At 37.5% G+C, this 15,922-nt stretch overlaps 1 protein-coding gene across 8 annotated transcripts in view; it reads left to right on the top strand.

Annotated features, from left to right (window-relative positions):
• Positions 1-15,922, top strand: part of CDH7 (cadherin 7) — a 286,378-nt gene that overhangs the window by 116,225 nt on the left and 154,231 nt on the right. For 5 of the 8 annotated variants that reach the window (XM_072952086.1, XM_072952076.1, XM_072952077.1 and 2 more), the window contains one exon: positions 12,300-12,383. The exons of the other annotated variants lie outside the window; for them this stretch is intronic. The gene's annotated coding sequence lies outside the window, so the exon portion shown is untranslated. The remainder of the gene's footprint in view (positions 1-12,299; positions 12,384-15,922) is intronic. 8 annotated transcript variants of the gene reach the window in all.

The following is a 15,922-nucleotide window of genomic DNA, read 5'->3' as shown; positions in this document are numbered from 1 at the left end:
CGAGCAGGAGCCAGCCCTCACCAGACGCTGAACCTGCAGGTCCTTGAACATGGACTCCCCAGCCTCCAAAACTGTGAGAGATGAATGTTGCTTAAGATGGAGGATTTCAGGACGCTTTGATTTTCCTTCTGCAGAACCTCATCTTAAACCCTCCTTGAACTGATGAAAGCCGTTAGCCAATGTGCCCCTGAGGTCCCAGTTTTAGGGCCGCGTTGTGATTTTTATGTTATCTGTGTCCGTATCAGTATTTCATGTCACATCAGCAAGAAATTTAAATATTTGCCCAACACGTTTATATGATTCATGCCACTTCATTAATTGGATTGTCAAACAATTCAAAAGCCTATTCATTACCTGTTTTCAAAATGTATTGCTGCTTTTGTGTGAGTTACTGTTTTTGGTGTGATCTGAAATCATTTTTCATTACAAAATAGCACCTCCGTGTCAGAATTATTTTAATTTATTATTACTTTTGTTTTGTATTTCATTAATTTTATCTACATTTTTCCTCAGGCCTTTACTACATAAATTTAATATTCATATGTAGTTTCAGTTCAGGAGTTTACCGTTTCTTTCTTATTTTACAGATAGTTTCCCAACAATGTTTTTCCAAATTGTACGTCCCCCAGCATATTTTCCTTCCCATGTTACCTGGGTCCATTCCAGTGAAACCCCAAATAGGAAGAATATTGTGGAGGAAAGTCATGATGGAAAGAGACATGGATCTTCAATATTTTTGGTTAAAGTGTATAATTTTTGAAAAATTTTTAAAAATGTAGATGCCCATGTGCATATGTTGACAGGTCTCTCTGAGGACATGGAAGTCAGGGGCCCTGCAACACAAGCTTCCTGAATTCCGTGGTATGTCCATCACTGATCAAAAATATTAAAGAGAAAAACCACAGGCCCCAGATGGCATCACTTGCGCTGAAGCCCATGATACCAAACCTGGATTTAATACCTAATTTAATTGCAGTTTCAGCTGGCCTTCGCCAGAAGTATAAGGTTAAAGCAACCAGTCTGGAATTTTCTGGTCGGCACCAAGGAGGTAATCCGCCCTGGGGAGCCCTTGGGCCCTGGAGGAAGGAGGCAATCTACACATAAAATGCTTGCAATTCCTCTCCTTCCACCCATACCCCCAAAAAGGTGCCCTGGTCTAAAAATACCCGTTTCTTTTCTTTTGCTAATAGCTCCCTTGCCCCACCCTTCTTCCCATAAGAATCTTCCCTTCCCTCACAACCCCTTGAGCGCAGGGCTGGTCAGTAGATGGGATGCTGCCCGATTCAGGAATTGCCTAATGAAGCCAATTAGATCTTCACATTTACTCTGTTGAATTTTGTTTTTAACAAAAGTAAAACTAAAAATATTATCTCCCTCGGTAAGTGTCTCTGATAGGTATCTGCTTTCCATGCTAAACACCAAGGAAGATAAGAAACACTTTTTAAAAAATCTGTAATTATTTTACGAACAAATTGGAGAGAAATTGTATGTAGTTCTTTGAAAGTAATTTTATTTTCTTAAAATTGGTGCTGAAAAATTGATATATTAAAAAGTGGACACAGCATTAGGAACAATATAATCAAGTTTAAGAAAAATCGAAGTAAATTTTAGACTATAAGCCATTGACAAAGTTTGCTTAACTTATTACTGATTCTTAACGCCTAGCATGCAGATGGAACTCAATAAATATTTGTGACTGCGTACATTAATGAGTAAATGAACTACAACATTTAAAATAAGAATTCCACAACAATCTAATAGTTAATGGGCAGGAATGGGCATGAATAGAAGGAAAAATTTTCTCCCGATTGAGAAAGAAATGTAACAGGGTAATATAATGTATTCACAGTAATATTAATTGTTATTTAAAATTTCCATGCACATAAGGGAGGGCAAATGATGCAGAAAGTTGTGCTGTTCCAAGTAAAGAGACCCAGGGCTGGGGCTGAGTGATGACAGTGAACAGCGCGACTCATGCACTTTCCGGACTAATCAGTGACCAGAGGTATGAGTTACCAGAGTCACTGGTTAACTGGGGCGTCTCAGCAGGAAGCAGCTCTGTATTTTCCCCATTACTGTACGTCCCTTCTTCTGGGCTATATGAACCCATGCTCCTTAATGATACCCTTGCCAAACTCTCTAACTTTTCAGCCACATCTGTTGTTATCATGGTCCTATTTTTGTGTTTAAGGCATAGTCACGTTCATTTTAAACTGGTAGCCACATAGCTAGGTCAAACAGCTTCTCTTGTCTCCGAAGAGCTGGCTAAAGACTCAAGAGTATGTGTTGGCGTGTGTGCCCGTGCACCCCGCTGCTGTGGGAAGAGGGTGAAGAGGTGATTCTGGATCTCTGATAATGTGTGTTGTTTTTTTCTTTTCCTTTCTTTCTATTCTGACTCTCCTAGCTAAAGTCTCCCTCTCTGCTTGACACATTATTTTTCCTTTAGATTAATTAGTAAAACCAATTAAGTTTATGTCTTTTATAAAGTGATCTTCACTGACCCTCCAAATACTTGACAGAAAAGCTAAAATCCATATGGTGAGCCATCCGATCTGCCTGTGTTCCGCCCCCACACCCACCCCTCCCTCACAAACTCTCTGAGCATTGCCTTCTCTTCCCTTGGCTCCCTGGCTCCATCCAGGCCCCCAGCTGTGCTCCAGTCACCCAGGACTTTGCACTTGAAGTTCCCTTTCCCCAGAAGGCTCCTCCCCGAGAGTCCTGGCTCATCTTCTTCACTCCTTCGGATGCCACATCTCACTGAGGCCTTTTTTAGGATGCTATATCTAAAACTTCCACACTGTTCCCCCGTGGACATTTTCTATCTCCATTGCCTGAATCGCATTTTCGATTTAGCCTAGCCACTCAAATTATGTAACAAACTACATAATTTACTGATGTGCTTTGTTTTTCACCTAATGCCAACATGAGGGTAGGGAGTTTTATCTCTCGTTCACTGCTCCATCCTCAGCTCCTAGACTGGTGAGCTGCAGCTTGGTGCGCACCCGTGCACACTTGTGGTATGAATTGTGATAGGTGGTTGAGGGCTCGGGCTCTCTGGGGCAAGTTAAAGGTTGTCTAAGAGTAGTGATGGTCTTTTTAAGCTAGAAATGGACATTTTAGTTTAGAAATACACCTAATTGTATAATTTTTCTCACCAAGTTCAATGCTCAGGAGTTGACTGACAGTAAGTACCTTGCTATATGTAAATCAGCATTGCTCAACAGAAATATAATGCAGACCACACAAGCAAGCCATATATGTGGTTTTATTTTTAAAATTTTTTCAGCTTTATTGAGATATGATTGACAAATAGAATTGTATATTTTTAAAGTATACAATATGATGATTTGATATATATGTGTATGTGTGTGCATATATACATATATATATATACACACACATTATGAATAATTATCCCAACCAAGGTAATTAATGAGATTTTACATTTTTTTGTACAAGGTCAGTGAATTCTGGTGTGTATTTCAATCATGTAGCACATTTCAATTCATAGTAGTCATATTGCATGTGCCCAATAGACCATGTGGCGAGTAGTTGCCATATCAGATGATTTAGAGCTGGACAAATACAGAGTTGGAAATGGCTTGGCTCTACTTGAAAGATATGATATAGAGACAATGGAGTGAAAAAAAGAGAGAGACAGAGTTGTTGAAAGGATATACCATAAAGCCAATTGCATCAGTAGGGGAAAAGAGTGGGGCAGAAGAGAATTATGAAAGGAGTTCCAAATTACGGCAAAGGGTAGATTCATTGGGATGACAGGATAGGTGTTTCTGATTAGAGATTATCTGAAGCATGAGCTGGAAATGAACGTTGTTATGGACAAAAAGTACAACTGGGTAGTAACAGTGGTCCAGGAAAATGAGAGGTGGTGTTGTGAACAAAACTGTTGCCAAAGTCCTCAAGGAATGTGGCTGGAGGTGAGTGGCTTTCAGGTCAGTAGGTGACAGCAGTGGAGTGCTGAGGGTGACCACTGGAACTCACGTCACCTAAATTAGAGGACTTGAGCACAGGGTGAAACAATAATTTTTTAAGAAGTGTTAATGTGGGTCTAGAGATGACTAAGAGAATTCAATCAATATGACAGAGGGGGAGTGATGAGGAAGAGGGCAGAATGTAATAAGAGCGCAAATCGTAGAAGAGAGTAGAAAGCGGCTGGGAGTGTCGGGAAACCCAAATTAAAACGAGCAGGGAATTGACACAACATTTATAACTCAATAAAAAACAAAAACAAAAACAAAAACTGAGCAGAGCACGCTTGTCGTTAAATCTGAAGGTGGGACTAGTCAATCGTATATCGATAAGGGTATTTCGCGGCTGTCCGTGAAGGAGAATTTTTCCTCACGGAAGCTCGCACTGTCACACTGCTCTAATCTTTTAACATCATGTGGTTCTTCCCAAGGGCAGAAGTAACCCTTGGATAATGGCTCTTAGATCGCCAAGATGAACTACTTAAGTCGGAGAAGCTTTATCAAGGCAACTCTTTCCTAGAATTTGCAGTATATTTATTATCCTTGATGTCACTTTTCATATTACTTCTTTCAGAAGCTTCTTGAAAGGGATAAAGGAGCCAATAAAGGAGGCTCCAGCTGAGTCCTGGGGTCTCCAAGAGTTCATCTGAGACTTTAAAGGAGAATCTCAATTTGTAAAACTCTAGGGCAAGAGAGGAGAAAGTATTCAGGTCAGATTATTTCGTTTATTTGCCTAATAAAGACTGAACTAGTTGCGAAAGTAACCTTAAATTATTCACTCAAGTTGGTCATTATTCCATATTCATTCAACAAACATTTGCTGAATTTTAGCTAGTTGTCAGGCGCATGACAAGGTTCTGAAAACACAGGGATGAAAAAAGATAAAGTGTTTCTCAGAGAGATTCAGATTAAACCGGGAGACTGAAAGTTAACTAGGGAATTAAAATAGAATGTGGAGGGACTGTCAAGGGGCCCTCCTGACTTGCGGCGGTGGATTGGTGGAGACAGAACATCATCCCAGCCGTCACGTCGCCATCCCCTCGGTGACCAACACTGCGGAGTGTACTGAAAATGACGACGCAGAAGGCAACACCATATGACACATCAGTACAGCAACACTGCCTACTGTTCCCTGCCAACATCTGTTTAATGTTTTGCTAAAAGTGTCATCTTTCTATGGTAATCACCACACATTGTCAGAAGTCTCAGATGTTCTCCTCTTTCATCCACATACCTTCTCAAAGTCCAGTCGTGCGCACATTCCTCTCTGCAAGGCAATTATAAGCTGAGTAGTTCCCCAACGTGGCTGCTCGTTAGAATCAGCTGGGGAACTCCTACAGCGCCCTCTGCCCGGGACACACCCTAGACCAACTAAATCAGAATCTCTGGGGGTGGGATTCAGGCATCAGGTTTTTTTTGTTTGTTTTTTTTTTTTTTTTTACAGCTCCCCAGGTGCTTCCAATGTTCCAGCACGATTGACAGCCACTGCCTTAGAGTGTACAGGGAACCCAATCCCACTCGTAATTCAAACCGTAACTTCTTGTGCCTCGGGCATGACCTCTACAAAGAGCCTTAAATTCCTGGCTCCTCCCAGACAATCCAGGTCAAATGGTGGTGGTGTTCTGAATGCAAATTAAGAAAGAGAATCTTACAGATTTGCGTCTGGGTGGAATCAAAGCTGGTCCTGCAGTTTCTGGTCTGGGCAGCGGTGGAGAATGTAAGTGCAGCTCATTACATATAATTCATAATAAGTGTGTAATAACTAAGGGTCACTGGCGTACCTAATGTGAATACAACCAGATTGTTTCAGGAATTTAGGTTTATTTTTTTCCTAAGAATGCAATCATATTATTTTTGAAGTGAAAGCAGTCAGAATCCATGTGCTGTTAAGGAAGACTCATCCACTCTAAGGGAGACTATTTCTAGATGATGACATTCAAATGAAGAAAATATTCCACAGTAATATGCTCTATTTGGGGAGAGATTAAGATTAGACTGGAATAGACAAGTCATGTTCGTTTTCTAAAGATCTCTCTCTCTTTTTTTTTTCTGCATTAAACCCTTCATTCGTTTAACCATTGAATCTTTAAATCTCAGGAGTATTCTGAAAGGAATAAGGCTTGCCTCCAAGCGTATTTATGTGAAAGCTTTAAACAAAAGTGAAAAAAAAAGTAATTATTATTTTGTAAATGAGAAGGCCTGAATGAGTTCCAGTCTTCAATTAGGGTCTTACCAGGGTTCAGTAGCGTAAAACGTGTTCCTGAAATCTCCTCACACTATAATTTGATGTACTTTTCTTTGTAATTCCCCAAGATGTCTTAGAATTTCCACCATTTTTACATACCCTTTATACAGTTCTCGCCAGTGAAGTTGTAAAATAAAGGCACTCTTGAACTTCTATCCATTTAAGCAATTTTGCACCCAGGGCATAAATATAGCTCTATGAGTTTGGTTTTAGCAAACAACGTACATGCCATAAATTATAATTCTTTCTTGGCTTTGGTTTGACATTAAAATAGGAGAAATGGCACACTCGGAGCTCCCTTACCTTTTACATCAGGCATGCAATGTTCTCCAAGAAGACGAATGACTGGATTACATTTTGATTATTAAAGTGAGGTTTATTATGCTGTTCAACAAAAGTGCATTTAACAGCATTTTCATTATATTCAAATCAATTCCAGAGTTACACACTTAAAAAGTAAATGAAGTGTGGTTCTGTAGAGAATTACTCCTGTGTGAATTCAGGCAAAGTAAGAATAGTATATTATTCTTAATGGAAAATCCCAAATATATATTTGAGCTATAAATACATGGAAAGATGAATGGTATGTTTTCCAAGGGTATTTTACTGTGAAGTTAAAGGTGGTTAAGGCAAAAATTTATAAGGAAGTTTTAAAATTTCTTATGGAAAATGGGAGGCACGATCTTCAATTTCTGCAGCCTTATTGCAGTCCATCTCTCAAGTCGCTCCATTTACTCCACGAAACACCTGCTCTGTGTGTGTCTTGATGCTCGTGTGCTGAGTGATGGTATTTCTCCCACTTCCCTTGGGAGACATGAGTTCTTTCTGCTTTTAGGAAGAGCTCCACGTACATGTCTCTGCATAATATTTTCTCTTACTTCTTGCCCTGGTTCTTTGGGATTAGGTGAAATCCTTCCACATAACCATGCCCTACTAAGCCTGGCCATCAGGTAATGTAAAGAGTTAAATCTCAATAAAGCTGGGAGAAAAATAAATAAATACAATAACATGTAGATAATAAAAAGGAAAAGAATAGTAGATAGTGAGAGAGAAAAGTTGTTTTACTCTCTCCTTAATATAAGCTGTGATATTTATCATCCAAAGGTGATGATGATATAAAAGGGGAATTAATTCTGTAGATTTAAATAAGGGGACGATCAAAAGTTAACCTAAAAGTAACAAGTCACTTACATTTTTCCAATTTTTGTGATTAAAAAATCTCTTTTATTCACAATTCATAGCTATTACTTAGTAGCCATTGACAGGATGTGTTGCTCTATATTATCTGTCCATTCCTTCTGCTTTGAATTACAGCAGCACATTTATAAGTAAATTTCAGTGTATAGAATTATTTGATAACTTCAGGGTTTTTTTTTTTTCATTCTAGCCTCTTGTGTCAGTCATGTTAACCTGTATTGACTTATAATCTGAAAGCAATTAGATCAGGAAGTGAGGCTGTTGGTCAGAAAACAAACTAAAAAAAGAATTGAAAACATGACCCACAACACTGTTTTTTATAACAGCAATGCCCTCTACCACCAGCTGTTTATGAAACTGGCAAGACTACTGAAAATGTGTTTTCAGAGCTCAGTCTCTTAAGAAAACTCATTGCATTTTTTACTTTGAAAAGAGACTCTAGTGTAGAATTGAGCCTGGTGGTACATGGTGGTAAACAAATATTTGGTCAAGGAAAAATATTTATATTAAACTAGTACCTAAGTGTCAGAATTCAGTATTGAATAAACCTGTCGAAACTAAGATGCATTTAAAGTTTTCAGTCAAAAATTTAACAAACATGTCATTTAAAATAACTTCAGCTTTATGTTAGTTTTTTCTTTAATTTTTTAAACCAATTTTTTAGAAATATCTAATGTGTGTCTAAGTTATTGTAATTTAGGCCTATTTTTAAAATGTCTTCATCTTAATATTCTTTAACATTATTTTTAGAATTATTTATTACTCTGTTTATCCTCACAGTTTTCTGTACAGCAGTTAGGTTGTATATGATTTGATCAAATCTGAGTTACAATGTCAAATTAACAGTTGTTCTAACCCAGTGAAAAACACTGATGAACTTTTGCTTCTTCAAGAATAAATTTTAGTTTTAGAATAAAAATATCAATGTAATTTTGATGATTAGACCTTTGGGGATAACATTAATAATATTTAGATTATGAGATTACAGTTGGCCCTTGAACAACATAGGTTTGACCTGTAAGGGTCCACCTATACATGCATTTTTTTCAATAGTAAATACTACAGTACTGCACGAGTCAAGACTGGTTGAATCCGTGGATGCCAGACTGCAGGTGTGGAGGGGTTGCATGTACAGAGGGCCGGCTACAGATTATATGCAGATCTTTAATTGCACAGAGGGTCAGTGCCCCATCCCTTGCATTGTTCAAGGGTCAACAGTAGTATTCCATTTCTTTCTTTCTTTTTTTTTAATAAGCTTCGTTTCTTTTGTTAGTTTTTGATTTCATATATAAGAGAGATTCTATGATACTTGTCTTTCTCTGACTTATTTCACTTAGGAGAATGCCCTTTAGGTCCACCCATGTTGTCATAAAGACAAGATTTCTTTCTTTTCTATGGCTGAATAATATTCCATTGTGCACATATACCACGATTTCTTTATCCATTCATCCACTGATGAACAACTTAAGTTGTTTCCATGTCTTGGCTATTGTAAATAGTGCTGCAGTGAACATAGAGGTGCATATATCTTTTCAAGTTAGTGCTTTTGTTTTCTTCAGATAAATACTGAGAAATGGAATTGCTAGATCATATGGTAGTTTTATCTTTAATTTTTTAAGGAGCCTCGGTACTGTTTTTCACAGTAACTGCACCAATTTCCATTTCCATCAACAATGCACAGTGGTTCCCTTTTCTCCACATCCTCACCACTTGTTTTTTGTCTTTTTGACAATAGCCATTCTAACAGTTGTGAAGTGGTGTCTCACATAAGACCTGAGACCATACAACTCCTAGAAGAAACTGCAGGTGGTAAGGTCCCGACGTAGGTCTTGGCAGTGATTTTTTTTATTCTGACATCAAAAGCAGGAGCAACAAAAGCAAAAATAAACAAAGTGGGACCACATCTAACCGAGAAGCTTCTGTGCAGCAAAGGAAACCATCAACACAGTTAAAAGGCAACCTACTCAGTGGGAGAAAATATTTGCCAATCATACGTCTGATAAGGGGCTAATATCCAAAACAGATAAAGAACTCCTACAACTCAATAGCAAAACAAACACAAACAATTCAAATAAAAAGTGGGAAGAAGGTCTGAATAGACATTTTTCCCAAAGAAGACATACCGATGGCCGAAAAGTACATGGAAAGGCACTTAGCATCATTACTCATCAGGGCAGGCAGATCAAATCCACTCATTTCTAAGGAAGGTGATACTTGCAATTTTGAAGACTTCTCCTGATTCAAAAATGCTGAAATATGAATGTCTCATGTGTGTTCAGCTTGTTATATTATAAATTTATAAATTATTCTTTTCAGATTAAGTAGAAACGATAAGAGCTCACCTAAGAGTCCAGTTTTAATGGTTTCATTGAAATATACAGTGAGAAAAGCATTTACTCTGTTGAGGCGGTTTTAAAAGCTTTAGTCACTAAATCCTTTATATTTTTAGGACACTAAAATTCTCTTCTATATCAAATGAAGCTGTATCGAATTTCTACTGCACATTAATTGCTTAAAAATAATAACTTACGTGAATTTTTTAAAAGGGGACACTATTCAAAGATGTGGTAGCATATTAATATAAAGCAAATACAATTATTAACATGATTTAGCATGCAACAGTAGGTTGCATTTGAATTTTGAAAGTATATTCTTCTGGTTGTCTAGTTGTACAAAGAAGCTGAAATCAGTGCTGACTTTTACATCATCATTCTCCCAATGCCCAGTTTATCCAGTGGAACAATATGGCACTTTTTAAAAGTGTATCAATACTCCTAATCCACCAGGGTTTAATATATCGTTTGTGCAGCACAGTGTGTAATTCCCTAGTGTTGTAAGGAAGCTAATGCTGTGAGAAAGAAGTCCCCAACACTCATGAAAGGAATTATGTACAGGTATTTTCTGCTTTTCAAAAGTTCACTTTACACCACTTCCCATTTACAAAAGACCTGCATTAGTACCTGTTTTGATAACCCCCCAAAAAATCTGAAGAGGATTTTTGTTTGTACGAAAAAAGATGGAAAGTTGGAATAGCGTTCAGCCTTTGCCTTGTGGCAGCTGTTGTGAAGGCAGCACACAGCCCAGACATGAGAGTGGTACCACCAAGCGCCTTCCCAGGGAACCACTCTCAGCATCTCAGCCTCGTGCCGCCATAGCTCCCAGCTGCGTCTGTGAGCACCTGTGCTTTGTCTTGATTTACTTCGTGTCTCCTGGCAAGATGTGTCCTAAGGCAATTGCTCCTTCGCTTTATGCCATTTGGGCTTATAAAAGGTTTCATGGGAACGCCGTACTTTCAGATGGCAGGGAAAACTGTACTTGGACAACCACAGTGAATAAGATCCTAGTTATATCATTTTATTGCGCTATGGCTTTTTGGGTTTAATAACTGTAAGAACTGGAAAATAGGGGTCAGTTTTTCATGGTATTTCATCTCATGTTAAAAAAAAGCACGTGGAGGACTAGATCTGTGCCACATTTCATGCTGTGCCCTCTGGGAGGGCGGGGTCCAATTTAGTTTCAGTGGAGTCAGTTGAAACTTTCCATGGAAAATCTTCAACCTAGTAAAATGAAAGACTGAATAATTAACTCTCACGTGAAAAAAAAACATACATGTATATTTCTGAAATATTCTCTGCTTAGAAGCCGTGTGAGTCTTAGTAATAGAGTAAGTACAAATTAAACTTAAAAAATCTTTTTTTGATTTTTTCTTTTCCTCTATTAACCCCCTAGCCCCTACCCTAACTCCCAGTTTGCATTTTAAGACCTTTCCTTCCTGGCAGAGATCTCACAAGCAAGAATGAGTCTGATGTATTAACTGGTGAAATTCATCAGGCTCTTTTTCAGTAAACCAAAGTATGTGCTCATCCATTCATCTCCACCCACCGTTCAAATCAGTTGCCTTGGAAATTTAAAGCACCTAATGTACTTGGCAAAGAGCATCGTAATCTCCGCACTTGTATCGTGGTTATCAGACCAAGATGGCCTTAATGGTTCCTTTATCTCGACTAACTTTAGACAGGTTTCTTCCTGAACAGAGGCCCTGACCTCCCAGAACTTACTTTAAAGAACTTGTGATTGTAAATTCTTTTTCTGCCCCTTTGAGATGGAAATCTTCTACAACCCAGAAACATTTTGCTGGAAGACCTGGGAGTTATTCCTTTGAAATGTAGTCATCTTATCAAAATCATGCCCCTACTTCCCAGTTTCTGTAGGGGGCAGTAGTCTAACTTCCACAAGTGACCATTAAGCACAGTGGTCTAATCACATGGACCAGACTTCCCCCTAATGTCCTCTAGTTCTTTTCCATGAAGTCACTGTAGCATTTAAAAACCCTTCCTCCTTTCAGCAGAGTTGAGTTCAGTCTCTCTTGACCCCTATTGCAATAGTCTTGAATAGTCGCCCTTGACACTTTAAACAAGTGTCCAGTGCAATTTTGCTTTTGCATCAGCTGCTAAGTTTTCTTCCTCGCTCCCTTTTCTGTACTGTCTACATGTACTTCATTCTCTTTGTCTTTTAGTTGATTTCAATATTTTTGAAAAAAGAACTTTAATAAGAATCATGATTTGTAGGTTACATTTCTTGAAACCAAATAAATGAATGAATAAAAAATGAAATAAAGAGAAAGGAGAGAAACAAGTCAAGTTCCCAGTATGCTTTTGGCAAAAGATACAGTAGATAAAGAAGAAGCTCATAAAGTTATGAGAACTAATTTAACACTCTCCTGGTCGAAAGGAGAGGTTGTGAATTGTATGATAGGAGGCCGGAGATGGATTTTATTTGACCTGCCCAGTGTACTAAAAATTAGGATATTTTACATAAATTTTCAGGTTTCTAGCACCTTAAACAAATTGTGTAATTTCCAACCGTAGATAATCATTCAAGCAAGACAGAGGAATTAACTTGATTCATTCCAATCAAGACAGAGGAAACAGAACAGCAGCCTTCATTTAGAGGTACGTTTTATAGAGGTGTGTGGATACCTCAAACTTGTTTTGCTTCATTCTTCAAGCTGCGCTGAGCATGTAATATATTCATTTATGCCAAACAGTTAAAGTTCTAAATGGCTTCTGATGAAGTATTTTGAGTTTCTGGTTCCTAAGAAACTTGTATTTTATTTTTCTTGGCTTTCTAATATGACAGCAAAACTGATAACCTTTGAGGCCATCCAAATTTTATACAGAACTTTAATTAAAAGTTGTTTTTCTTTTCTTTTTTTACATTGTTTCCATATAACAAAACACATTTACTAGCATAGTTTGGTATTTCATCATTTTATTAATAAAGACCCCTATGTTTTATATATTTCCATTTCTCTTTTATTATTTCAGGATGAAAGCGGCTAAGGTTAATTCTGGGCTTAATATTCATGGTTAAATAAGTAATGAACAATTAATAAACAAGATTGGTTACAGCTGGTGTGTGTGTGTGTGTGTGTGTGTGTGTGTGTGTTGTTTTGTGTTAATTAGAGACGACCTATACCAGCATGTTGTTTGCTGGCTTTTTTTTTTTTTTTTTCACGGAACATTGGCTTCAAGTCAAGGTTCTGCTCATCACTAGCTGAATACATTTAGACAAATCACATGAGCCCCCTCACACCTGTTTCCTCACAGTGAAATAAAGAGGCTGAAGTACACATGCCCTAAACTTTCTTAGGCTCTAAAATAGGATGACATAACGTGGGGATTATTGCTGTGGTGAATGTTCGTTTATCAGGGAAGCAAGAGTTCTGAAGTGAGGCAGAAATTTTGTTCAGTGCCTGCTGTGCTTCTGATATTTCGGCATGAGATACAATGTTTACTAAGATTTTTTAATTATGGAATTTTTACTACAGATTTTTAAAATCAGGATTCTTTCTGTTCCATATTTCTAAGAGTATTTATCATGAATAGATGTCCAGTTTTACTAAATCCTTCTTTGCATTAAGATAATATTCTGATAATGTAGCAAAATATATATTTCCTAATGTCAAATGATCTTACATATTTTAACTGAGATAAATTCTATACGATTAGGTTTTACAAACATGGTTTGCTGGCTTAAGTTTGTTAATATTCTATTTCCAATTTTTATACTTATGTCTTCTCTTGACTTTGGAATACGATTTTTCTATTTCCTACTGTCTTTGGTATAAAAATTATACAAGATATGGCAAGTTGCAGATGTGTGTGTGTGTATATATTCATAATCATTGAATCATTGCTTGAAAAATCATGATTATATATTATTTGAAGGTCCAAATCACCTCTTTGGTTTGTCAGTAGAATTTAAGTGATTTATCTTATCCAATTTTTTTGGTTATAAATCTATTCTAGTTTTGTATTCAATTCTGATTCTGTTTGCATAAGCTATAGTATTGTCTTTAGAAAACTGTCTACTGCCCTGAACTTTTTTAAATTAATAGTGTTTTTTTTAAGTTTGAAGTACAGTTGACTTAAAAATATTATATTAGCTTCAGGTATGCAACACTAATTTGATATTTATAAAGATTCTACTCAATGTAAATTACTATAAAATATTGGCTATATTTCTTGTGCTGTAGATTACATCTTTGTATCTTATTTATTTTATGCCTAATAGTTTGTACCTCTTAATCCCCTTCCCCTGTCTTGCTGCTCCTCTCACCTTTCACCCCTCTGATGCCACTGGTTTGTTTTCTGTATCTGTGAGTCTGTTTTCTTTTTTTATATTTGTTTTATTTTTTAGATTGCACATATAAGTGAAAACATATAGTATTTGTCTTTCTCTGATTTATTTCACTAAGCACAGTATCCTTCAGTTCCATCCATGTTGTTGCAAATGGCAAAATTTCATTCTTTTTATGGCTGAGTAATAGTCCATTGTGTGTGTGTGTGTGTGTGTGTGTACACACATACATCTTTGTCCATTCATCTGTTGATGGGCACATATCTTGGCTATGGAAGAGATCTTATTACCATAGGGATGAATGAGTCAGAGGTAGTCACATTTTCTGTCATATATTCTTTTAACTGTCAGTATTTGTAAGATGGAGGAATGCAGAGAATAGCAGTGAATTTTCTAAGCTGTTTTCTAAGCTGTTCTAATCAACTGGTGACTCAAATGGAAACCATTGCTCTCGATGCTGTCTACTTTTACCAGGGTAGATACACAGCCTTTGGCATCTGGTAAGCAGCCAGTGAGCTGGTGAATGTTTGTTTCCCCCTTTTGACAAATATTGCAAAACTCTGGAAGTTGTCTGAGGTTTATAGCTGACAAGTTCAGCAGCACACCTCCGCTGACTGTGCTGTCCCAGGCTTGCCTCCATCCATGACCCTGTCTACAGTTTAATCCAAAAGAAACAGCATTGTCCTCATCATTAAAATCACATGAAGCCAAATCATTCTATTGACGACAGCATTTTTTTATTGAGTTACAGTCATTTTACAATGTTGTGTCAAATTCCAGTGTAGAGCACAATTTTTCGGTTGTACATGAACATACATATATTCATTGTCACATTTTTTTTCGCTGTGAGCTACCACAAGATCTTGTATATATTTCCCTGTGGTATACAGTATAATCTTGTTTATCTATTCTACATATGCCTGTCAGTATCTACAAATTTTGAAATCCCAGTCTGTCCCTTCTCACCCTCCTTCCCCTTGGCAACCACAAGTTTGTATTCTATGTCTATGAGTCTGTTTTTGTTTTGTATTTATGTTCTTTTTTCTTTGTTTTAGATTCCACATATGAGCAATCCCATATGGTATTTTTCTTTCTCTTTCTGGCTTACTTCACTTAGAATGACATTCTCCAGGGACATCCATGTTGCTGCAAATGGCGTTATGTGGTCAGTTTTTATGGCTGAATAGTATTCCATTGTGTAAATATACCACATCTTCTTTATCCAGTCATCTGTTGATGGACATTTAAGCTGTCTCCATGTATTGGCTATTGTAAATAGTGCTGCTGTAAACATTGGGGTGCAGGTGTCTTTTTGAAGTAGGGTTCCTTCAGGATACATGCCTAGGAGTGGGATTCCTGGGTCATATGGTAAGTCTATTCCTAGTCTTTTGAGGAATCTCGATACTGTTTTCCGTAGTGGCTGCACCAAACTGCATTCCCACCAGCAGTGTAGGAGGGTTCCCTTTTCTCCACAGCCTCTCCAGCATTTGTCATTTGGGGACTTTTGAATGATGGCCACTCTGACTGGTGTGAGGTGATACCTCATTGTAGTTTTGATTTGCATTTCTCTGATAATTAGTGATATTGAGCATTTTTTCATGTGCCTATAGATCATTTGTATTTCTTCCTTGGAGATGACAGCATGTTGATAGATGCTAGGGAACAGAAAATACCTGAGGATTAGAGGGGAGAAATTAATGCCATGAAGATATTGGGCCTTGATATAGTTTCTGTGCAGAGAAGAGGGCTCCAGTGGTCTGCAATGATCTTGATACCATTTTTACATCATAGAGAAAGATGTTGTACCATATGCTGCTACTGCTTCAAAAGACACACATCTCTTTTGGAT

This window comes from Vicugna pacos, chromosome 30 (assembly GCF_048564905.1).
Source record: "Vicugna pacos chromosome 30, VicPac4, whole genome shotgun sequence".
Taxonomy (NCBI): Eukaryota; Metazoa; Chordata; class Mammalia; order Artiodactyla; family Camelidae; genus Vicugna; species Vicugna pacos.
Note: the sequence above shows the minus strand (reverse complement) of the source record. Positions and strands in the feature narration are given on the sequence as shown.